This window comes from Ambystoma mexicanum, chromosome 1q (genome assembly GCF_040938575.1).
Source record: "Ambystoma mexicanum isolate Mex_15411 chromosome 1q, UKY_AmexF1_1, whole genome shotgun sequence".
Lineage (NCBI taxonomy): Eukaryota > Metazoa > Chordata > Amphibia > Caudata > Ambystomatidae > Ambystoma > Ambystoma mexicanum.
Window position 1 is genome coordinate 1,277,155,402 of NC_090922.1, and position 25,431 is coordinate 1,277,180,832.

A 25,431-nucleotide genomic window follows, 5' to 3' on the forward strand; every position below is an offset into this window, starting at 1 on the left:
ACCCTCCACCAGGCCCCCACTCATGTCTCCCCCCACCCCCACCCCCCAGCAGTGCAGGGGCAGCCTCAAACAGGCCCCCACACATGTCCCCCTGCACCCTCACCCCCCAGCATCCAGGGGCACACTCCACCAGGCCCCCACTCATGTCCCCCTGCACCCCCACCCCCTAGCATCCAGGGGCACCCTCCACCAGGCCCCCACTCATGTCTCCCCCCACCCCCACCCCCCAGCAGTGCAGGGGCAGCCTCAAACAGGCCCCCACTCATGTCCCCCTGCACCCCCACCCCCTAGCATCCAGGGGCACCCTCCACCAGGCCCCCACTCATGTCTCCCACCACCCCCACCCCCCAGCAGTGCAGGGGCACCCTCCACAAGGCCCCCACTCATGTCCCCCTGCACCCCCACCCCCTAGCATCCAGGGGCACCCTCCACCAGGCCCCCACTCATGTCTCCCCCACCCCCACCCCCCAGCAGTGCAGGGGCAGCCTCAAACAGGCCCCCACTCATGTCCCCCTGCACCCCCACCCCCTAGCATCCAGGGGCACCCTCCACCAGGCCCCCACTCATGTCTCCCCCCACCCCCACCTCCCAGCAGTGCAGGGGCAGCCTCAAACAGGCCCCCACACATGTCCCCCTGCACCCTCACCCCCCAGCATCCAGGGGCACACTCCACCAGGCCCCCACTCATGTCCCCCTGCACCCCCACCCCCTAGCATCCAGGGGCACCCTCCACCAGGCCCCCACTCATGTCTCCCCCCACCCCCACCCCCCAGCAGTGCAGGGGCAGCCTCAAACAGGCCCCCACACATGTCCCCCTGCACCCTCACCCCCCAGCATCCAGGGGCACACTCCACCAGGCCCCCACTCATGTCCCCCTGCAACCCCACCCCCTAGCATCCAGGGGCACCCTCCACCAGGCCCCCACTCATGTCTCCCCCCACCCCCACCCCCCAGCAGTGCAGGGGCAGCCTCAAACAGGCCCCCACACATGTCCCCCTGCACCCTCACCCCCCAGCATCCAGGGGCACCCTCCACCAGGCCCCCACTCATGTCCCCCTGCACCCCCACCCCCTAGCATCCAGGGGCACCCTCCACCTGGCACCCACACATGTCTCCCACCACCCCCACCCCCCAGCAGTGCAGGGGCAGCCTCAAACAGGCCCCCACACATGTCCCCCTGCACCCTCACCCCCCAGCATCCAGGGGCACCCTCCACCAGGCCCCCACTCATGTCCCCCTGCACCCCCACCCCCTAGCATCCAGGGGCACCCTCCACCTGGCACCCACACATGTCTCCCACCACCCCCACCCCCCAGCATCCAGGGGCACCCTCCACCAGGCCCCCACTCATGTCCCCCTGCACCCCCACCCCCTAGCATCCAGGGGCACCCTCCACCAGGCCCCCACTCATGTCTCCCCCCACCCCCACCCCCCAGCAGTGCAGGGGCAGCCTCAAACAGGCCCCCACTCATGTCCCCCTGCACCCCCACCCCCTAGCATCCAGGGGCACCCTCCACCAGGCCCCCACTCATGTCTCCCCCCACCCCCACCCCCCAGCAGTGCAGGGGCAGCCTCAAACAGGCCCCCACACATGTCCCCCTGCACCCTCACCCACCAGCATCCAGGGGCACACTCCACCAGGCCCCCACTCATGTCCCCCTGCACCCCCACCCCCTAGCATCCAGGGGCACCCTCCACCAGGCCCCCACTCATGTCTCCCCCCACCCCCACCCCCCAGCAGTGCAGGGGCAGCCTCAAACAGGCCCCCACACATGTCCCCCTGCACCCTCACCCCCCAGCATCCAGGGGCACACTCCACCAGGCCCCCACTCATGTCCCCCTGCACCCCCACCCCCTAGCATCCAGGGGCACCCTCCACCAGGCCCCCACTCATGTCTCCCCCCACCCCCACCCCCCAGCAGTGCAGGGGCAGCCTTAAAACAGGCCCCCACACATGTCCCCCTGCACCCTCACCCCCCAGCATCCAGGGGCACCCTCCACCAGGCCCCCACTCATGTCCCCCTGCACCCCCACCCCCTAGCATCCAGGGGCACCCTCCACCTGGCACCCACACATGTCTCCCACCCCCCCCACCCCCCAGCAGTGCAGGGGCAGCCTCAAACAGGCCCCCACACATGTCCCCCTGCACCCTCACCCCCCAGCATCCAGGGGCACCCTCCACCAGGCCCCCACTCATGTCCCCCTGCACCCCCACCCCCTAGCATCCAGGGGCACCCTCCACCTGGCACCCACACATGTCTCCCACCACCCCCACCCCCCAGCATCCAGGGGCACCCTCCACCAGGCCCCCACTCATGTCCCCCTGCACCCCCACCCCCTAGCATCCAGGGGCACCCTCCACCAGGCCCCCACTCATGTCTCCCCCCACCCCCACCCCCCAGCAGTGCAGGGGCAGCCTCAAACAGGCCCCCACTCATGTCCCCCTGCACCCCCACCCCCTAGCATCCAGGGGCACCCTCCACCAGGCCCCCACTCATGTCTCCCACCACCCCCACCCCCCAGCATCCAGGGGCACCCTCCACCAGGCCCCCACTCATGTCCCCCTGCACCCCCACCCCCTAGCATCCAGGGGCACCCTCCACCAGGCCCCCACACATGTCTCCCACCACCCCCACCCCCCAGCAGTGCAGGGGCACCCTCCACCAGGCCCCCACACATGTCCCCCTGCACCCTCACCCCCCAGCATCCAGGGGCACCCTCCAGCAGGCCCCCACCCATGTCCAACTCATGTTCCCCACCCAACATGTCATCACAGTCCAGATCCCTGGTCTCTATGGTCAGCCCCCAAATGCAAAACACCCACCCGAGTATTGCATCCACCCACTCATATTCTGCAATTACATCACAGAACACCAATTGCAAGTTCCAAAACAAACACATGTCCCTCACATACACCCAATGGGTGTCAGTGATTCTCAAAACACATAACATGAAATGCATGAAAACAATGAGACACCACACATTGAAGTGCAACAAATAAATAATGTATTAAAGGAAAGATGAATAGAAACAAAAATGAATAAACAGAAATGTGAATGGAAAAAAATGAAAAGAAGCATGTCCGTTCAAAATAAAAAAAACAATTAAAGAATATAGAAATCCAAAGTAATGTAGTACAAAGTCAAAGTCCACCAAACAAAATCCAATGTGAAAAAAAAATTATAAGCCATTGATCCATGGATAATGTTAAAAAAGAAAGTATGTACAAGTCCACAACTATGTACAATCCAAGAAGCCAGGGTCCATCATCCCAACAAAATAAAGGAAACCTAACTAACTACACTAACTAATAAAAAAAACTATATACAAAAATGTGGCCAATGTCCAAAAGGTCCAAATGAAATAAAAACAAAAATGAAACTTAACACTACCTACATAACTATGTACAAGGGCAGCGGGCTAGTTCCACGGCTCACTTCTGGATGTGCCGGGCCAGGGCATCATCGAACTCCTCCTCAATGTCCCGGAGGCGGTCCTCCTCCATGGCCCCGAGGGTCCGCAGGGCCGTCGACGTGTCCACCTCCAAAGCCCTGCGGATTGCCTCGAGGCACTCGACCCGCCTCAGGGCCCTCTGCATGGAGTTCTCCGCCCTGACCATTGAGAGCCGTGCCTCTTCCGCCCGCTGCCGCTCCGCATCTATGGCGTGGCCCAACCGCTGCCACACGGAAGACACTTTTTGTCCTGGGTCCTCCTGCCCTCCGGCCGATGCCTGCCCCTCCGATGTCGAAGGCCCCGAGCCTTCATGGCTCCCACCATGGTGCTGCTGCTGCTGTGCCTCTGCCCCTGCACTGCCTCCTGCTGCCTGCACATCCTCCGCCGGCTGGGGTGCAGTCGTTGACGTGGCCACCCCTGCTGGACATCCGACTCCCGACTGTGGCAGGGATGCCTCCTCCACCAGCCTGGCCGCACCGTCAGAGGCAGCTCCACAGGGCACCCAGGTGACTGATGGGTGGGAAGATGGCACAGAGGACGACTGGCGCGTAGGGGGTCCAGCTGAGGAGGGGGTCGTGGCAAGCCCCATCAGACGGAGGAATCCGGCCTGGGTGACCTGTCCCAGCAGGCTGACGTGGTCAACGAGCCATTCGAGATGACCTGCAGTCTCTTCATGAAAAGACTGCAGGTCACCTCGCATGGCCCGTTGACGCAACGCCACTCCAGCCAGGACAGGCTCAACCCGGGCCTGGATAGCCACGTCCGCAGGCAGAGGAAGGCCAGTTGACGTCAGCTCATCCCCTGCCTGAAAACTGGTCTGGACATGGGCATCCCTGCTGGTGCAAGATGATGCAGGGACAGGATCAGGGACAGGATTGCACACAGGCACCTCCGCGGCGGCCTGTGCTGCCTCCTGTCCCTGGTCCTGCACTGCACCACTAGCACCAGTGGGATCCCCACCCCCAGACCCTGTCTCCGGTGCTTGCACGGCCTCCTCCTCCACCAAACCCCCCACCAACCTGGATGACTCTGTGCCATCTTCCCCCGTTGGGCCCTGTGGGGTCCCAGCTGCCCCTTCTGCTGCCGAGGAGTCCAACTGCAACCTCCGCCTCTTGGACCTCCCCCCGGCAGCTGCGGCCTGGGACGCGGCACCGGACTCCTCACTCCACGACGAGATGACAACCTGGGAGGGGAGCCGGGCCTTGCGTCTCCGGCTGGCGGTGGGATCCCCGCCGCTGTGCTCCACAGCACCTTCTCCGCCCTCTTCATCAGTTGACGCTGCAGACAGGGAGAAACAAAACACAGGCATCAGGGCACTGTACAATGTACACATACACACATGACAGTTGTACATGAGTGGCATTGGCAAACCTCTGACATGTCATCACAATCCCCAACACACATGTCATTACAACTTGCACACACGAGCCATACCACAGCCATGTTGCAACTGCCAACACCATCCATACACATACAACAGCATCAGCAGCCAAAGGTGAGCCAGACATCACATGCAACACAGGAAGTGCACCACACATGTACACACACCACCACACTTGCATGCATGTGTACACCTCTGCTAAGTGTCACAGTGTTCAGACGGGCATCCATGTCACATCTGCCCATCAGGCTTCCACATACCGCTGTCACATGCATCCATGTTGCATCACTGTTGCACCCTTGTCAAATACACACACATGCACATGTACACAGCGCTGATACAATCAGCTGAAAACAACATACATGCGTGACATCACGGACATGTCTACTCACATACACATTCATACAAACTTGTGTGCCCACACAACTGCATTTGGCATGCAAGCCCACACACACAGGCACCATCCATGTCTCACACATTACAGCCCTCGCATGTGTCAGCCCCACGGCCCTGTACACCCGCACCCATACTCGACCCCATACAAACAGATGTGCAACCTGCACACTACTGAACAATCACCACACGCACTGCTCACAATCAGGATGCATGTACACTCACCGCTCGACTCCAGACGGGTCTGCCTCTCAAGGACCTGGACGTGGAGCGCTGGGGATATGTGTTCCAGGACCCTCATCTGTTCTTCCGACAAGTGGCCCCGGCGCCCCTTGGCATCCGCTGCCTTCAAGAGGCGCCGGGCCTTGGTCAGGGTCCTGGACCTGAAGTCCTCCCAGCGCTTCTTGACATGTTGGAAGTCGCGGACTGCCACCCCCTCCGCGTTGATGGCAGTCACGATGTCAGTCCAGATCCGAGTCCGTCCTTCCTTGTCGGCGCGGCAACTTCCGAAGAGGGCATCATACTGCCCCAGGACTTGCTCCACCAGGACACCAACTTCGGTGGCACTGAAGCTGGTGCCCCTCTGCCTCTCTGGCCGGGGGTTGTCAGTGGTCACAGATGGAGTTTGCCCCGACATGACAACCCCAGAGGCAGGAGTGGGTGGGCAACTGGGTCCTGGGGCTGGGCTGTGGAGCGATGGAATCCCAGTCAGGAGTCTTTGGTTCCAGCAGGGGTGGTCACACCAACAGCACCCCTGGCTGATGTGCAGGCAGCAATTGGCAGGGCACGTGGGCAGCAGGCAGTCAGGCAGCAGCAGATGGCAGGTGGGAGCGTGCTCGGGGCTCTGGGGGGCAGTAGTTCGGCCTTCTGGGCAGGAGCGTGGTCTTCCGTGTGCTTACGCGTGGCCAGCTTGATACGGAGTGATTTGGCACGTGAAAATTCTGCACGTCAGCGTGTAATTCGAGGAAAGGCCCTTAGCGCGTAAGCGCGTCTGCACGCATACGCATTTTCATTGGACCAAAGGCCCTCAGCGCGTGAGCGCGTCTGTGACGTGACGTGCGAGGGAGTATCCCTCATTGCACGTGATGACAGTACACACGTGGATCCCAACCAATCGCGTGTGAAAGTTCACGGGACCCCGAAACACACGTACCCTGGCCAATCGCGTGTGGAACTACCCGCGCACCCCGAAACACACGTACCCAGGCCAATCGCGTGTGGAACTACCCGCGCACCCCGAAACACACGTACCCAGGGCAATCGCGTGTGGAACTTCCCGCGCACCCCGAAACACACGAACCCAGGCCAATCGCGTGTGGAACTACCCGCGCACCCCGAAACACACGTACCCAGGCCAATCACGTGTACGCTCGCTCCCCTCCGACCACACGCGATGACACCCGAATACGGGAAACCAACGAGTCCGCCCACACGGAGGCGTCCCGCGCCCGCGCACAGCATAAAAGTGCGCGCAAACAACAAACGCGTATATACAGCGACGATGAATGCCCCATTTGTTGCTGCAGTGATTGTGGGACACCGCAGGAGGAGGAGAATAGCCAGGGCACGCATTTTTGCACCACGGACAGGCTTTTTGGGATGCCTGACGACCAGGTCTACGGCAGGTATAGGTTTCCACCCCATATCATCCTAGACCTGGTCAGGGAGTGGGAAGATGACCTCACATCCCCCACCCTTTGCTCCCAAGCATTGAGCCCCTTGGAGAAGCTGCTCAATGTCTTGCATTTCTTGGCCACTGGGTCGTTTCAGCGGACCACTGCCATAGTGGGGGGGGTCTCACAGGCCACGCAGTCACGCTGCCTACACCAGGTACTGGCAATCATGACAGCGCGCCCCTCAGTCCGCAGGCACATATACATGCCCAGAACACCCGCAGAAAGGCAGGCCGTTGTCCTGGATTTTTTCAGGGTGGCACACTTCCCCAAAGTGCTCGGTGCCATAGATTGCACCCATGTGGCCCTACGTCCACCTAGGGCCACTGAGCACATCTACCGAAACCGCAAGCACTGGCATTCCATCAATGTACAGGTGGTATGCGATGCAAAGGGAATCATCACCTCTGTGTATGCAAACTACCCTGGCTCCACCCATGACAGTTTCATATACAGAATGTCCGCCCTGAGCCGGGCCCTGGAAGCTGGGCAGCATGGCGACACATGGCTCCTAGGTGAGTACAAATGCCCTTGCACATGCATGCAAGTCACACACAGACAAATATACCAACCCTAATAATCTGAACAATTATCACCTCCCCAGGGGACAGTGCCTACCCTCTGAGCAACCACATGATGACACCAATCCGGAACCCCACCACACCACCCCAGGTAAGATACAACGCTGCCCATATTGCAACCAGGGGCATAGTGGAGCGCACATTCGGAGTGCTCAAGTCACGTTTCCGCTCCCTTGACCGCTCTGGTGGGCAACTACTCTATGCACCAGCAGTTGTGTGCAGGATCATTGTGGCAGCATGTGTCCTGCACAATGTTGCAACACGGCAGGGCGTCCCGGTGGACATGGTGGTGCCCCCACATCCCCAACCACAGGCACAGGCGCTGCCCATGGGAGGGGACAGGGCACGTGGCGAGGTAGCCCAGACCCAGCTTGTGGCCACATTTTTCACCTAAACTCCAACCCCTGCGGAGTGCACACAGGCCTGGCACATACCAGGTGACAATCGATGATGACAAAGTGACAGTCAACTGTCACAACCCTACCACCCTGAGATAGTTGCCATGGAAGTGCCACATCGTCTGCATCCCTAGCTACTTAAACACAAGCTATCCTGTGCAACCAAAATGCACACATGACATGTGACATGACATGAGCCATACACAAGTATTACAAGGCACAATGAGGCAGGGGGGGGGGACAAGGGAACACAGAGAACGGTACTACTAGGCCAGGTGTCATTGTGATTGTGCAAGTGCAGGGGTAGGGGGAAGGGAAAAGTGCAAGGGTGGGGGGGAGTCCAGTACAGGGGAAGTAGGCCAAAAAATTATACATAGGTCGCCTGGTGGCAACTGCTAAGGTAAGTGCAGACGAGTGCTGGGAAGGGAGGGCTGTAGGGATAGAGAGACAGTACTGCAGTGCAGGGGTTGCCAGGGTGGCAGTGCAAGTGGACAGTGGCTGGGCCAGGGACCGAGGTTGGTGAGAGTGGCCCAGTTGCAGCTCCTGTGCAGTTCCAGTGAACAATTCTGCAAGGGAGAGGCAGAGAGTAAGCAGAAGCAAAGAGGAAGGTCTTGAGGTGCTTCCAGAACTGGAGATGGTTCCCCTCAAGTTCAAGTCAGGAAGTCTGTTCGAGGGGGAGGGCCCTGCTGCGGAGAGAAACCTACCCCCAGCTAGTTGCTCTGAGAAGCGGATGACCTGGACATGCAAGGTGTGCATCACACACACCTGCAAAACAGGCCATGGCCATCACTGTCATGTCAGTCAAACCCTCCCAAACATCAACATGACATGGCAAGCAATACCCATACACCGACCCAGTAACGATAAGGTACACATTTCCATGTCCTAAATGTACAGTGGCATCGGACAATGATGCCTGACCCGGAATCCGATGAAATGACAGACCAACAAAATGTCCCACCAAAAATAAGTCGATTCCTAATGCATTACAACAGTCGTAGACGTAACATCACAATGAATGCCTGGCTATATGCACATGATGCATTGCAAAATGAACACTGCAGCTCATGTGTGCAATGTCCTACTCCTGCATCACACTGCTCAGCGCACAGCACAGTGAACAGCCATTGCGTGTGATGCACACCCTGAGCATCACATCTAAGTGACAGACTACATCAAAAATCAAATTAGGCATGTACTCGAACCATAATCGGTCACAGAACATGTGCTGGCGGGACACAGTGGGCACCAGAAGGCAAACAGTGTACACGTGGATATGCAAGGGTGGGAGGACATGGAGTGCATCCGAGTGCAAGTGTGTGGTTCTGCAAGGACATGCACTCCACATATGCATGTGCACTCAAGTGACCATCAGTGTTCCCTACACATCACATGTGAACATCCACCATGTGTACACCCCAGCATGTCAAACCACTACTATCCCCTCGCACCTGAAAGGAAAACACAACACATGAACAGGCATTGATCAGCAGAACACAACATGTACATAGGACAACAACATTACAATGTCAGAGTTCCCATCACACTGCAGGGCAACGCAACTATCAACAACAACCCCCCCCCTCGCAAATGACCATGACCCACTGAACAACTGCACCTGGGTCATGGAGCCTCCAACCCTCATTCCCACCTGGCCACAGGATCACCTTTACCCTTCGTGTCCATCTCCCACCTTGTGTGTAAAGAGATGCCTGAACCCTCAGAATCCACACTCATTTCCAAAATCACAAAATCCAAGGCATGAAAAGGAACCCAAACACCCTCCAGTAGATGACTTGACATAGCAGTACGTCTCAAAGGCCAAGTACTACCACTATGATGCAACAACCAAGGTAGCACAGCAAAACAATGTCACGACAGGATGTGAGACATGTGTGGTACATGACATAGGATGATGCACCATGAATGGATGTGTACTGTCACAGATCCCCTGTACAGGCGCTGGAGTCTCATGAAACAACCACCCACACCATGTCCCGGGTGCCTGCAAGGTCAAACTCACACAGGCCCCTGAGATCCTGGTGGGGAAAGAGTTTCAGGGATATGCAGTCGGGACAGGTGTAGACACACTGGATGACTGGAATGCGTGGCAGGTGAGGGGAGTAGGAATGACACATGAAACCAGGGAATGCACGAAAATGTACAACCTGCATGAACACATGCACAATCCAAACAAACTTGGACATCATTGTCATGGCCTTCTGTAGTCCAGGCTCAGGAGTGGTACGAACCAACCACCCCCTCTAGGGTTTTGGCGCCTGCAAGTTCGGGGCTTACACAGGCATCCGCAACCCCAGTGGGGAAAGAGGGTCAGGGAACATTGCTTGGATAGGCATGGGAAGCAGGAACACCGGGTAGAGGGTACAGGTTTCGAAATTGCATAGGATCACGGGTGATTAGGGTAATAAACATACCAAATAGGACCACACATACATCCATGCATCAGTACACTCCCCAGCAAGCCTATGCAGGGCAGTTTGTAAGAAAATACAACAAGACACTTAGCTCTGGTTTTGAGTGCTGGCCTCCTGCCTGCGCACTCTCAGGTCCGGTTACAGGAGCACTGCAATGCTGCAAAGAGAGACACAGTCAGCAACCTGTACGTGCCAATTACACAAAAACACAACACAAAACATGCCCCATAACAACATACAACTCTACAAACAGACAATCTGTGCTCCATGCTTCGTACCCATATATAACATCACCCCTGTGACGGGTCATTCACAGTTAATGCAGTAAGTCAGCCGCTGGTGGGTGCGTGGCAAATGGAACACCAATGTGTCACAATTCACACAACATGCAATGTTCCCTGGGTAAGCAGACAGACCCATATGGCAAGCCATGACTACAGAGCAAGTTGCGTACCACCATGACCAAAACAAAGTTGCCAGTGCATTTATCATGAAGTACGTGGAATAGACATGCACTGCACCCGAGTATGTCCCTTGCTGTATGTCCCTGTGAGCTGCCCCTTTCCATGTCTTGGAAGGCTACATGGTTGATACAAGTGCCTCAATGAACCTTGGTGTACCGCAGGGTATGTGCCACTGCCCCCGCATGTGTCCCAGACAACCCTACTATCAACAGCCATCAGTCCACAAACACATCTGAGCTGCATTGTGTGCTTCAACACCAATATTTGTCTAAGCTCACCCTCAGTGCTGTGACTAAGCCTGCACGTGCAACTCGCCTGGTGCAAGCTTTGCTGTCTAGTGGCCCCCCTGTGATGCTCACCTTGCCTGGAGTTCCTTGGAACATGTCAGCAGTTCTAGGATGTGGGTCTGCAATCACTGTGGCTCTGCATGTGCACACATGTGCATGTGGGCACCAACAAACGGGTCAGGAATTACGTTGTCCAATGGGCCATGTCTGCTGGCAAAGGTGCTCTGGTGCCTCATCCCCCTGCAGAAAGTGCATGAAACACATGATTAATGCATCAAAGTGATCTGTGTGTGTCTCATCATGCATCTCATTACTTGACCATGTCAGAGAGTCACATCACAAATCACACCATCAGTCCGTCTTTCACCTCCAAAATGTGGAACACTATCTACAGCATGATTTGCAACAAGCACGTGTACAGGAAAGATATGAAACATAATACACAATGCATAGCAATCAATGTCCACATTAATCATGACACGCCCCATCTAGCAAAAGCTGAACAGTGGACAATTACACCTAAATCATCCCCACTAGGGGTGTCAACACAAGTCAAAAAGCACCAGACATGCCACAGATATGACAGTCCAAAGCCCTTGTGTAAAATGCTGTTACACCGAACCATCCTTGCGAGCCCATGGATAAGGGAGGCAGGAGTGGCATATGTGAGTCAAGGAACCCAAGCAGCAAACACATACACAAGACAACCATGAAGGAACCAGCTGGAACAGACAGTGGATGCCTTCAAAAACCACAAGGCACCGCACTGTCACATGTAAGCACAATAGACTACAAATTTTAAACTAACTCAACTATTAACTAATTACACTAACTATGGAAAACCTACATTACCTATTTAAACTAACTATCAAACAGAAACTTAACTAACTAAACTAAAAGAAAAATCAAAAATGGCCACATACGACCCGGGGGGGAGGGGAGGCACCCAGGAGGGGGGAGGTACAGGGTGCTGCTCAACATCCACATGCGATGATGCTGAGCCAAAAAAAAATACCTCCATGGGCTCAACGCCTGCACAGCACGACCTATGTGGGAGATAGATGGTCGTCCGAGTCTGGCTCATCCTGATAAGGAGGACGTGGCACAGTAGCCTGGCCACGCCTAGCCGCAGCTTGCCCCTCGTCGGCAGCAAGTCTGCCGGACAGGTGAGCCTGGTTCTGTGTGGCGATGTTACATAGGTCTGCATGCAGGACCTCACGTGATACACGTGCTTCCTCTTGCAAGGTAGCACGTGTAACACTGAGTTCCTCCTGCAAGGCCTGGCTGGACAACCGCTGCACCTCCCGGCAAGCCTGTAGCTCAGCCGAGATGGTGCGCTCAAGCTGTGCAAACCTCTCCTCTGCCTGCTGCCTCTGGGACATCATAAGGACACCCAGAGTGGATCTGAGGGAGGCATACTCCTCCCTCAGGGCATCCATGTGCGCCTCTGCGTGAGCAGCAATTGCTTGACGCAGAGACGACATTTCAGCCTGGCGTGCCCTGTCTGAGGCCGCCATGCCCAGCCTGAGTGAGCGGGCCGTGGACCGTGCCGCCTGCTGCTGGAGAAGCACCTGCCTAGCAGGGGGGAGCACAGATCGGGCCACACGCTCCATGCTGTCAGCGATGTTCTCCATTGCTGCCCCCTGCCGTTCTGAATTGGCAGTCATGTCTTGTTCCCACTCAGTATACAGCGGTTGCGCGCGGCGACCGCGTTGCCGGGCTTGACCCCTGCGGGACCCAAGGACCGGGGGTCCTCGCTGTGTTGGCACCGCCTGCGGCTGCACGACTACATGCCCCCGTCTACGTGATGTCCCAGGCACATCAGTGACTGGTGTGGAGGGTGACCCTGCATCCCGATCCCCCACGGGCGGAGGAACCAAGACTGTCTGATCCCTCAGTGCAGGGGTCGCAGACAGAGGAGTGTCCACATCAGAATCACTCACCCCTGACACATGGACTTGATGGTCATCCAACTCAACATGGACGTCAGAGTCGTCATCAAGGCTGGACTCATAGGCAGCCAGAGACAGGATGGACTGCAGCACTTGGGGGTTTTCGTGGCCTACCACCCCACGACCCCCACTAGTGCCGGGTTGATGTGGTCTTACCAACCCTGTGTCTGGCATGACAACACCATCCTCTGCATCCATTGCGTCATCACCTGAAAAATAGAGAGGAAAAGGTCAGTACACATGTCAGAAGCACACAACACACACACACACACCGACAGCAAAGGCATCTGGCAGACATGTGACACACAACATATGACCTTGCATGCATGCTGGGTCTACTTAGAATAGCTTCTGTGATCAGACCTGTTGGAAGGTGGCAGTTTGCATGGAAGTGGGTCTAAGCAGTGCAGAAAATGTGTACGCCACTCACTACCTACATGTACAAGCACTCCATGGTGTGTGCCAGGAAATGTGAAGGCAGTGCAATTTCAAAATCAGACATCACGTGCATTGTGTATTCAATGTGTACCATGTCTAGAAGGCAAGCACCCCTCCACCCCACTACCAAAGCAGGGATGCCTAGCATGGTATCAAAAGGCTGACCATACACCTGTGTATTGACAAGCAGTGTTGACTGGCATCAACAGCTTAATGTGATTTCAATTACAACACTGCAAATGATGCTGGGACAGTGGGCAGGACACATGATGGAAGATCCGGAGGCCGGCCACGTGTGAAGAAGACACGACAAGAGTTGGACAGAGTCATTGGCCATTGAACAGGCTGAGGCCTGTGAGCCACACAGATTGTCAGAGCCTAAACATGTGTGCAACGCAGGACTGAGCCACAGTTGACATGGGGAGGCCGATGATATGGCAGGCAATGTATGTAACCAAGGACTCATATTACAGTGATCATCCAGTCAAGGACACATAGGGGCATGTGTGCAATGCACATGGAGCATGAAGGGGCACTCATGTCCCTGCGGGACATCTGACCCATGCACAGTACAAGTGGGATGCCCTGCATCGAGTACTAAGGCTGCACCACACGGCATATGTCTGGCAGTTTCTAAGCTGGATGTTAGCATCTACACAGGACACATGAACATGAAACTACACATTGGCAAGAATGTAGCAGACCAGTGCAAAGGTGGAACTGGGGTGCAGAGTGGCGGAGGGGGGGCAAGGGAGCATGGCCACATGGAGTCCCGCATGCAGGCAGAGGGGACACGCATGACGGTGGCATTGCATTACTTACACATCAGAACCATGTACAGGTCACATGTAGCAGCAATCATGCACAACACATCCCACAAGTGAAACACACACGTCCTCAACAACTACGCATCAACACTCACTGGACTGGGCATCAAAGTCCAGCATCTCTCCCACACCTTCGACCAATTCTGGTGGTATGAACTCCGCAACGAGAGCCTCATGCGGAGTGAGTTCTTCCTCCTCTGGTGCAGGCCCACCGCCAGTCACCAGAGTCAAGTTGTAATTTGAGGCACGCTTGGCCTTAGTGCTGCGCTTGATGTCATTCCAGCGCTTTTTGCACTCCTGCGCCGTGCGCACCTCATGGCCGAATGAACTGACATGTTCCGCCACATGCTTCCAGTGGGTGTCACGTTGGGCAGCCGTAGTCTGACTATTGGCACCCACTAGCATGTCACGGCTGTGTCCCCGCACGTAGTCCACAAGGAAGTCCAGTTCCTGCTTACAGAAAGGCTTCTTCCTCGACGTGCAGGAGGTCGTGGCTGTGTGTGGGGTCCCAGCCTGTGCTGCAGATGCAACCTTCCTCCTCTTGGACTGTGGCGCAGACCCTGGCTGGCTAATGCCGCCCTGACCAGTATGGCCAGTGGGTTGGGTGGATTGAGCCGAGGGAGTGGCAGGTGGAGGGATGACCAAAGGCCTGACTTGTGTCAGTGGCAGCTGGGTGCCCACTAATGGACCCTGCGCAGCAACATCAGCTGTGGCAGGGTCATTGACCGCAACGGTCCTGGTTGGCAGGCTCACAACCGGGGTGCTGTTGGGTGCATCTGCCCCTGCACTTGCCAACACCCGGCTGTTCGGGGCAGCAGATGACATGACTGCCCCAGGGACACGTGTCTTGGTCTGAGCAGCCCGGCCTGCCCCAATGGTTTCCCCCCTGGCCTGTTGGAGATCTACCAAGGGCTCTTCAAGTGCCAACGCAGCCTGCGCTGGCAGACCCTGAGCCTGGGTGGCGGTGTCCACAACTGCACCTGCAGCTACTGCTACCCTTGGGCCCGTGGCAGTCGATGAAACGGACTGCCGGGTCATACGGGTGCCAGTGCCAGATGCAGGAGCTGCATCCCCCTGAACCACAGGGGGTGGTGGCATGGCTGCACCAACACATGGCACAACATTGTGCTCAAGTGGCGCACCCCTGCCTCTTCCCCCTCTGTGGCTGCCCTGGACACCCTGGAGTCCCCCTACTCCCTGGTCACCACGGCCACGTCCCCGACCACGCCCGCCACGAGGAGGACGCCCAGCTGAGGCGCCCCTCACCTTTGGTAGCCTCCCTACCATGGCACAGATGTAATAGTGCTGGCACAGATGGAGTGGTGCCAATGGGAGGTGTACAGCACAATTGACCTGGGCAATTGGGGTGAAGGGGGTGGGAAGCAAGATGTTAACAGCCCCCCCGCACCTGCAAGGCTGTATGTGACCCCGGTGATGTGTTGACGGGTCACGCAACGCTCAGGCACCCCAAAACTGCAGTAAAACCGTGCACGCAACCCTGCAGCCTACGTGCGTGGATTAAACCTCCCGCAGTACGCGGTGGCACCCAGTAACACGTATAACGCGTACGCGTGGGACACGCAGGCTACGATGACATCGAAAATGGGTGCGATACACAGGGGCACCCGCAGTGGGAAAAGGAGCGTTTGCGACTCACCGTCTGACTAGCGCGATGCAGAAAAACACGCGTAGCCAATACCCCCGCCAAAAGAAGAGATACGTCCTTGAGAGCTGTGAAGTAGAGGGCGCGCGAAACGACTGGAAGCAGCAACACACGTCGGTCTCCACGAAAGGCACGTACAGCGAACTGCTGGGCCCGCTCACCTTTAACCCGTGCTGAGGGAAACGCACGCGCGCGTCACGTCACATGCGGACGTGCACTTTTTCACGTTTGATTACGCGCATTACACGCGGACGTGCAGTTTTTCACGCGCGCACGCTTATGCATGGACCCTTTCCTCCTATTACACGCGGACGTGCAGTTTTTCACGCGCGCTTACGCGCATTACACGCAGCGTGCAGATTTTTCACGTGCCTATTCACTCCGTATGAAGCTGGCCACGCGAAAACACACGGAAGACCACGCTCCTGCCCAGAAGGCCAATTCACTGGCCCCCAGTGCCCCAAGCAGCCTCCCACATGCCATCTGCTGCTGCCTGCCTGCCTGCCTGCTGCCACCGTGCCCTGCCATTTGGTGCCTGCACATCAGCCATCTGCAGGGCTCCAGTTGCTGTGTCCACCCCTGCTGGTACAGAAGAGTCCCGACTCAAATGACATCGCTCCACAGCCCAGCCCCAGGACCCAGTTGGTCACCCACTCCTGCCCCTGGGGTTGCCATGTCGAGCACATCCACATCTGACACCAGTGGCAACCCCCGGCCAGAGGGGCAGAGGGGCACCAGCTTCACTGCCACCGAAGTTGGTGTCCTGGTGGAGCATGTCCTGGGGCAGTATGATGCCCTCTTCGGATCGTCCCGCGCCAACAGGGAAGGACGGGAGAGGACGCGGAGGGGGTGGCAACCCGCACCATCCAGAAGGTCAAGAAGCGCTGGGAGGACTTGAGGTCCAGGACCCTCATGAAGGCCCGGCGCCTTGTGGAGGGGGGCCGGGGCCGCATGAGTTCCATCCAGTTGAGGGTCCTGGAACGCGCACACCCAGCGCTCCACAGCCAGGTCCTTGAGAGGGAGACCCGTCTGGAGTTGAGCGGTAAGTGGCCAAGCATTGCTGTGTGAGACAGGGCATGTTGCAGTGTGCTGGTTGTCTGATACTTGCCTGCATGTGTGACATAGGCCATGTACGCATGTATGTGTGCAGGGACATCATGGTAATGCATGTGCGACCTGTAATGTGTGAACCGCATGGTTGTTGCATGTGTTTGAATGTGACATGGGGAGCCCTGTGCAGATTGCACACATGACAGCATGGAAGTCTCTGTTCCTGGACATGGGTGGGGGCCTGGTGGAGGGTGCCCCTGGTGGCGGGGGGGTGGGGGTGCTGGGAGACATGGGTGGGGGCCTGGTGGAGGGTGCCCCTGGTGGCTGGGGGGTGGGGGTGCTGGGAGACATGGGTGGGGGCCTGGTGGAGGCTGCCCCTGGTGGCTGGGGGGGTGGGGGTGCTGGGAGACATGAGTCGGACATGGGTGGGGGCCTGGTGGAGGCTGCCCCTGGTGGCTGGGGGGTGGGGGTGCTGGGAGACATGGGTGGGGGCCTGGTGGAGGCTGCCCCTGGTGGCTGGGGGGGTGGGGGTGCTGGGAGACATGAGTCGGACATGGGTGGGGGCCTGGTGGAGGCTGCCCCTGGTGGCTGGGGGGTGGGGGTGCTGGGAGACATGGGTGGGGGCCTGGTGGAGGCTGCCCCTGGTGGCTGGGGGGTGGGGGTGCTGGGAGACATGAGTCGGACATGGGTGGGGGCCTGGTGGAGGCTGCCCCTGGTGGCTGGGGGGTGGGGGTGCTGGGAGACATGGGTGGGGGCCTGGTGGAGGGTGCCCCTGGTGGCTGGGGGGTGGGGGTGCTGGGAGACATGGGTGGGGGCCTGGTGGAGGCTGCCCCTGCACTGCTGGGGGGTGGGGGTGCTGGGAGACATGGGTGGGGGCCTGGTGGAGGCTGCCCCTGGTGGCTGGTGAGTGGGGGTGCTGGGAGACATGGGTGGGGGCCTGGTGGAGGGTGCCCCTGGTGGCGGGGGGGTGGGGGTGCTGGGAGACATGGGTGGGGGCCTGGTGGAGGGTGCCCCTGGTGGCTGGGGGGTGGGGGTGCTGGGAGACATGGGTGGGGGCCTGGTGGAGGCTGCCCCTGCACTGCTGGGGGGTGGGGGTGCTGGGAGACATGGGTGGGGGCCTGGTGGAGGCTGCCCCTGGTGGCTGGTGGGTGGGGGTGCTGGGAGACATGGGTGGGGGCCTGGTGGAGGCTGCCCCTGGTGGCTGGGGGGTGGGGGTGCTGGGAGACATGGGTGGGGGCCTGGTGGAGGGTGCCCCTGGTGGCTGGGGGGTGGGGGTGCTGGGAGACATGGGTGGGGGCCTGGTGGAGGGTGCCCCTGGTGGCTGTGGGGGTGGGGGTGCTGGGAGACATGGGTGGGGGCCTGGTGGAGGGTGCCCCTGGTGGCTGGGGGGTGGGGGTGCTGGGAGACATGGGTGGGGGCCTGGTGGAGACTGCCCCTGGTGGCTGGTGGGTGGGGGTGCTGGGAGACATGGGTGGGGGCCTGGTGGAGGGTGCCCCTGGTGGCGGGGGGGTGGGGGTGCTGGGAGACATGGGTGGGGGCCTGGTGGAGGGTGCCCCTGGTGGCTGGGGGGTGGGGGTGCTGGGAGACATGGGTGGGGGCCTGGTGGAGGCTGCCCCTGGTGGCTGGGGGGGTGGGGGTGCTGGGAGACATGAGTCGGACATGGGTGGGGGCCTGGTGGAGGCTGCCCCTGGTGGCTGGGGGGTGGGGGTGCTGGGAGACATGGGTGGGGGCCTGGTGGAGGCTGCCCCTGGTGGCTGGGGGGGTGGGGGTGCTGGGAGACATGAGTCGGACATGGGTGGGGGCCTGGTGGAGGCTGCCCCTGGTGGCTGGGGGGTGGGGGTGCTGGGAGACATGGGTGGGGGCCTGGTGGAGGCTGCCCCTGGTGGCTGGGGGGTGGGGGTGCTGGGAGACATGAGTCGGACATGGGTGGGGGCCTGGTGGAGGCTGCCCCTGGTGGCTGGGGGGTGGGGGTGCTGGGAGACATGGGTGGGGGCCTGGTGGAGGGTGCCCCTGGTGGCTGGGGGGTGGGGGTGCTGGGAGACATGGGTGGGGGCCTGGTGGAGGCTGCCCCTGCACTGCTGGGGGGTGGGGGTGCTGGGAGACATGGGTGGGGGCCTGGTGGAGGCTGCCCCTGGTGGCTGGTGGGTGGGGGTGCTGGGAGACATGGGTGGGGGCCTGGTGGAGGGTGCCCCTGGTGGCGGGGGGGTGGGGGTGCTGGGAGACATGGGTGGGGGCCTGGTGGAGGGTGCCCCTGGTGGCTGGGGGGTGGGGGTGCTGGGAGACATGGGTGGGGGCCTGGTGGAGGCTGCCCCTGCACTGCTGGGGGGTGGGGGTGCTGGGAGACATGGGTGGGGGCCTGGTGGAGGCTGCCCCTGGTGGCTGGTGGGTGGGGGTGCTGGGAGACATGGGTGGGGCCTGGTGGAGGCTGCCCCTGGTGGCTGGGGGGTGGGGGTGCTGGGAGACATGGGTGGGGGCCTGGTGGAGGGTGCCCCTGGTGGCTGGGGGGTGGGGGTGCTGGGAGACATGGGTGGGGGCCTGGTGGAGGGTGCCCCTGGTGGCTGTGGGGGTGGGGGTGCTGGGAGACATGGGTGGGGGCCTGGTGGAGGGTGCCCCTGGTGGCTGGGGGGTGGGGGTGCTGGGAGACATGGGTGGGGGCCTGGTGGAGGCTGCCCCTGGTGGCTGGTGGGTGGGGGTGCTGGGAGACATGGGTGGGGGCCTGGTGGAGGGTGCCCCTGGTGGCGGGGGGGTGGGGGTGCTGGGAGACATGGGTGGGGGCCTGGTGGAGGGTGCCCCTGGTGGCTGGGGGGTGGGGGTGCTGGGAGACATGGGTGGGGGCCTGGTGGAGGCTGCCCCTGGTGGCTGGGGGGGTGGGGGTGCTGGGAGACATGAGTCGGACATGGGTGGGGGCCTGGTGGAGGCTGCCCCTGGTGGCTGGGGGGTGGGGGTGCTGGGAGACATGGGTGGGGGCCTGGTGGAGGCTGCCCCTGGTGGCTGGGGGGTGGGGGTGCTGGGAGACATGGGTGGGGGCCTGGTGGAGGGTGCCCCTGGTGGCTGGGGGGTGGGGGTGCTGGGAGACATGGGTGGGGGCCTGGTGGAGGGTGCCCCTGGTGGCTGTGGGGGTGGGGGTGCTGGGAGACATGGGTGGGGGCCTGGTGGAGGCTGCCCCTGCACTGCTGGGGGGTGGGGGTGCTGGGAGACATGGGTGGGGGCCTGGTGGAGGGTGCCCCTGGTGGCGGGGGGGTGGGGGTGCTGGGAGACATGGGTGGGGGCCTGGTGGAGGGTGCCCCTGGTGGCTGGGGGGTGGGGGTGCTGGGAGACATGGGTGGGGGCCTGGTGGAGGCTGCCCCTGGTGGCTGGGGGGTGGGGGTGCTGGGAGACATGAGTCGGACATGGGTGGGGGCCTGGTGGAGGCTGCCCCTGGTGGCTGGGGGGTGGGGGTGCTGGGAGACATGGGTGGGGGCCTGGTGGAGGCTGCCCCTGGTGGCTGGGGGGGTGGGGGTGCTGGGAGACATGAGTCGGACATGGGTGGGGGCCTGGTGGAGGCTGCCCCTGGTGGCTGGGGGGTGGGGGTGCTGGGAGACATGGGTGGGGGCCTGGTGGAGGCTGCCCCTGGTGGCTGGGGGGGTGGGGGTGCTGGGAGACATGAGTCGGACATGGGTGGGGGCCTGGTGGAGGCTGCCCCTGGTGGCTGGGGGGTGGGGGTGCTGGGAGACATGGGTGGGGGCCTGGTGGAGGCTGCCCCTGGTGGCTGGGGGGTGGGGGTGCTGGGAGACATGAGTCGGACATGGGTGGGGGCCTGGTGGAGGCTGCCCCTGGTGGCTGGGGGGTGGGGGTGCTGGGAGACATGGGTGGGGGCCTGGTGGAGGCTGCCCCTGGTGGCTGGGGGGTGGGGGTGCTGGGAGACATGGGTGGGGGCCTGGTGGAGGGTGCCCCTGGTGGCTGGGGGGCGGGGGTGCTGGGAGACATGGGTGGGGGCCTGGTGGAGGGTGCCCCTGGTGGCTGGGGGGGTGGGCGTGCTGGGAGACATGGGTGGGGGCCTGGTGGAGGGTGCCCCTGGTGGCTGGGGGGTGGGGGTGCTGGGAGACATGGGTGGGGGCCTGGTGGAGGGTGCCCCTGGTGGCTGGGGGGGTGGGGGTGCTGGGAGACATGGGTGGGGGCCTGGTGGAGGCTGCCCCTGGTGGCTGGGGGGTGGGGGTGCTGGGAGACATGGGTGGGGGCCTGGTGGAGGCTGCCCCTGGTGGCTGGGGGGTGGGGGTGCTGGGAGACATGGGTGGGGGCCTGGTGGAGGCTGCCCCTGGTGGCTGGGGGGTGGGGGTGCTGGGAGACATGGGTGGGGGCCTGGTGGAGGCTGCCCCTGGTGGCTGGGGGGTGGGGGTGGTGGGAGACATGGGTGGGGGCCTGGTGGAGGGTGCCCCTGGTGGCTGGGGGGTGGGGTTGCTGGGAGACATGGATGGGGGCCTGCTGGCAGGTGCCCCACAGTGCTGGGGGGTGGGGGTGCAAGGGGACATGTGGCTTGGCTGGGGGGCATGGCCATGGTGGATGGGCTGCCTGTGGGACATGACATGGGGTGCAGGGTAGTCCCCTGTGGTGTGGGATGCCTGCAGAGGTCGTGGAGGGGGTAGAGGGGAGACCTGGGAGGACCCACACTGCCAATTCACGTCTTGAACTTCCCGCACACCCACCACCCGCGCACCCCTGAAATCCACGTACCCAGGCCAATCGCGTGTAGACTTTCTCGCGCACCCCTGAAATCCACGTACCCAGGCCAATCGCGTGTAGACTTTCTCGCGCACCCCTGTAATCCACGTACCCAGGCCAATCGCGTGTAGACTTTCTCACGCACCCCTGAAATCCACGTACCCAGGCCAATCGCGTGTAGTCTTTCCCGCGCACCCCTGAAATCCACGTACCCAGGCCAATCGTGTGTAGACTTTCTCGCGCACCCCTGAAATCCACGTACCCAGGCCAATCGCGTGTAGACTTTCTCGCGCACCCCTGAAATCCACATACCCAGGCCAATCGCGTGTAGTCTTTCTCGCGCACCCCTGAAATCCACGTACCCAGGCCAATCGCGTGTAGTCTTTCTCGCGCACCCCTGAAATCCACGTACCCAGGCCAATCGTGTGTAGACTTTCTCGCGCACCCCTGAAATCCACGTACCCAGGCCAATCGCGTGTAGACTTTCTCGCGCAACCCTGAAATCCACGTACCCATGGCCAATCGCGTGTAGTCTTTCTCGCGCACCCCTGAAATCCACGTACCCAGGCCAATCGTGTGTAGACTTTCTCGCGCACCCCTGAAATCCACGTACCCAGGCCAATCGCGTGTAGTCTTTCTCGCGCACCCCTGAAATCCACGTACCCAGGCCAATCGCGTGTAGACTTTCTCGCGCACCCCTGAAATCCACGTACCCAGGCCAATCGCTTGTAGACTTTCTCGCGCACCCCTGTAATCCACGTACCCAGGCCAATCGCGTGTAGTCTTTCTCGCGCACCCCTGAAATCCACGTACCCAGGCCAATCTGTGTAGACTTTCTCGCGCACCCCTGAAATCCACGTACCCAGGCCAATCGCGTGTAGTCTTTCTCGCGCACCCCTGAAATCCACGTACCCAGGCCAATCGCGTGTAGACTTTCTCGCGCACCCCTGAAATCCACGTACCCAGGCCAATCGCGTGTAGACTTTCTCGCGCACCCCTGTAATCCACGTACCCAGGCCAATCGCGTGTAGTCTTTCTCGCGCACCCCTGAAATCCACGTACCCAGGCCAATCTGTGTAGACTTTCTCGCGCACCCCTGAAATCCACGTACCCAGGCCAATCGCGTGTAGTCTTTCTCGCGCACCCCTGAAATCCACGTACCCAGGCCAATCGCATGTAGACTTTCTCGCGCACCCCTGAAATCCACGTACCCAGGCCAATCGTGTGTAGACTTTCTCGCGCACCCCTGAAATCCACGTACCCAGGCCAATCGCGTGTAGTCTTTCTCGCGCACCCCTGAAATCCACGTACCCAGGCCAATCGCGTGTAGACTTTCTCGCGCACCCCTGAAATCCACGTACCCAGGCCAATCGCGTGTAGACTTTCTCGCGCACCCCTGTAATCCACGTACCCAGGCCAATCGCGTGTAGTCTTTCTCGCGCACCCCTGAAATCCACGTACCCAGGCCAATCTGTGTAGACTTTCTCGCGCACCCCTGAAATCCACGTACCCAGGCCAATCGCGTGTAGTCTTTCTCGCGCACCCCTGAAATCCACGTACCCAGGCCAATCGCGTGTAGACTTTCTCGCGCACCCCTGAAATCCACGTACCCAGGCCAATCGCGTGTAGACTTTCTCGCGCACCCCTGTAATCCACGTACCCAGGCCAATCGCGTGTAGTCTTTCTCGCGCACCCCTGAAATCCACGTACCCAGGACAATCTGTGTAGACTTCTCGCGCACCCCTGAAATCCACGTACCCAGGCCAATCGCGTGTAGTCTTTCTCGCGCACCCCTGTAATCCACGTACCCAGGCCAATCGCGTGTAGACTTTCTCGCGCACCCCTGAAATCCACGTACCCAGGCCAATCGCGTGTAGACTTTCTCGCGCACCCCTGTAATACACGTACCCAGCCGCGTATGGAAACACCCGCACACCCCTGGAATACACGCTCCCAGCTCTGCGTTTGCTGCTGCCCTTTGCGCTGGGTTGGGGATTTTGATGGCTTTTCCCTGCGCGAGAGGCGTTCTTGGAGGCGTAACTGGCGCTGCTGCAGGGTCGCTGCGCAACTGTGCGCCACGGCTGGTTTTGGTGGCTGGAATCCATGAATACGCTGTGCGCGGAAATGGATTTTAGCGCACGCGGCTGGCGCAGGGATCCGCACGCGCACACTGTGCGCCAGCCGCGTGCGCCACTTGTGCGCTGAATTCTATGAATCGGCCCCTAAGCCTCAGGGTCCATTGTGCGCGATATAAATCAAATCAAATCAAAAAAACCAAAACGACTTTGCAAATATGGGATAATTAGACGAGGCTTGTACTTTTACCAATCCCCAATTGTGCCCATTGATTTATCACAAGTGTACGTACAGCCTAGGACAGAATAACATTCTGTAAATGGAGAGCTGCCTGTTGTGAATATCTGTCATATGTTCAAACAGGGGTAAATCAGATCCTTCGAATCATGCAAGTAGACGTTTGGACAACATGAAAGAGAACGCTTCCACTACTGGCAACTGAGACATTGAGCACAACAGGCACACAACAAAACAGCTGCTACCAAAACACTAACAGCATTTAAGAGAATGATCTTCTCCCCTGATGATTCCTCTGGTCTGGACTCTTGTTTGTACACCTGCATGAGTTCCAACCTTAATGAGGGCCTAGCATCCTATATTCCAGCTTGCCAAAAAGGCAGTGTTTCCCGAGAACAAGAGAGCAGTGTATGGAGAAGGTTGTGGAAGGCCAACCCCAGTGTTCAGTACACAGAAAAAGGTTCTTCTTGGGGTTACCTTAACCCAGACAAGATGGAACAAACTGGTGCCAGGAGGTGTGGCCTGTGTTGGCATAGATGTGGGGGTGCAGGTACATATATGCACATCTGGTGGCACAGCCTCAAACGGACGCGCTACTGGAAAGAAGTTGGGTCACTAGCTGAATCTAATGACTAATTCTGCTTTACTGTTGGAGGCTGCCACTTGTCACCTAGGACTGATTGAGAGAAAGCACACCCAGGTTCACCAGTTTGTGAGGCCTATGTGGAGAGCTATGCTATTAGTTACAAACATTGCAATGACTGTTCTTTTTAAGTCAAAAAGAACTCCCTCCTTATACGACTGGTGGTCATGTATATGGACTCTACTAATAAGCCTCTTGAATTATGTCAAAACCAATAACAAAGACTATACATGTCCCACACGGTTGAGACCCCTTGGTTTGTGGGAGTTTTCATAAGATGTACACATATGCATATGTTCCGCTATGGAATTTTGACTTGGAACAGCTTTCCCATGTGTTGTCTACCTAGCATGTTTAAAACCTATGCGTATAGGAATGAACTTGTATTGTCCTACAAGGTGAATTTCACGATCTGGAAAGCTTCAAATGATCATTAAACCAGTTATGTTACTGCACCCTTTAACCAATGTGATATAACATGCTTCTTCAATTGTGTTGATTTATAGTTCTATTTGTTTATCGTGGTATGTTTATTCATATGACATATGTTATTTATAGCGCGCCCACACACAAGTGTTTCAAAGTGCGACAAGGCAAGGGAGGGGAAACAAGGGGGGACAAGACAACGATTTTACTAGGCCCAGTGACATTGAAATTGCGCAAGTGCAGGGGAGAGGAAAGGGGGAAGTGCCATGGGTAGGGGAGGTTGAGCAAGTGCAAGACAAAGGATGTAAACATCAGGAAACAGAAGTGCGGCCAGCAGGTGGCAGTGCAGGGTTAAG

General features: G+C 59.4%; 1 protein-coding gene across 1 annotated transcript in view; it reads left to right on the forward strand.

Annotated features, from left to right (window-relative positions):
• Window positions 1–25,431, forward strand: part of C8B (complement C8 beta chain) — a 457,407-nt gene that overhangs the window by 233,926 nt on the left and 198,050 nt on the right. The gene's annotated exons all lie outside the window — the stretch shown is intronic.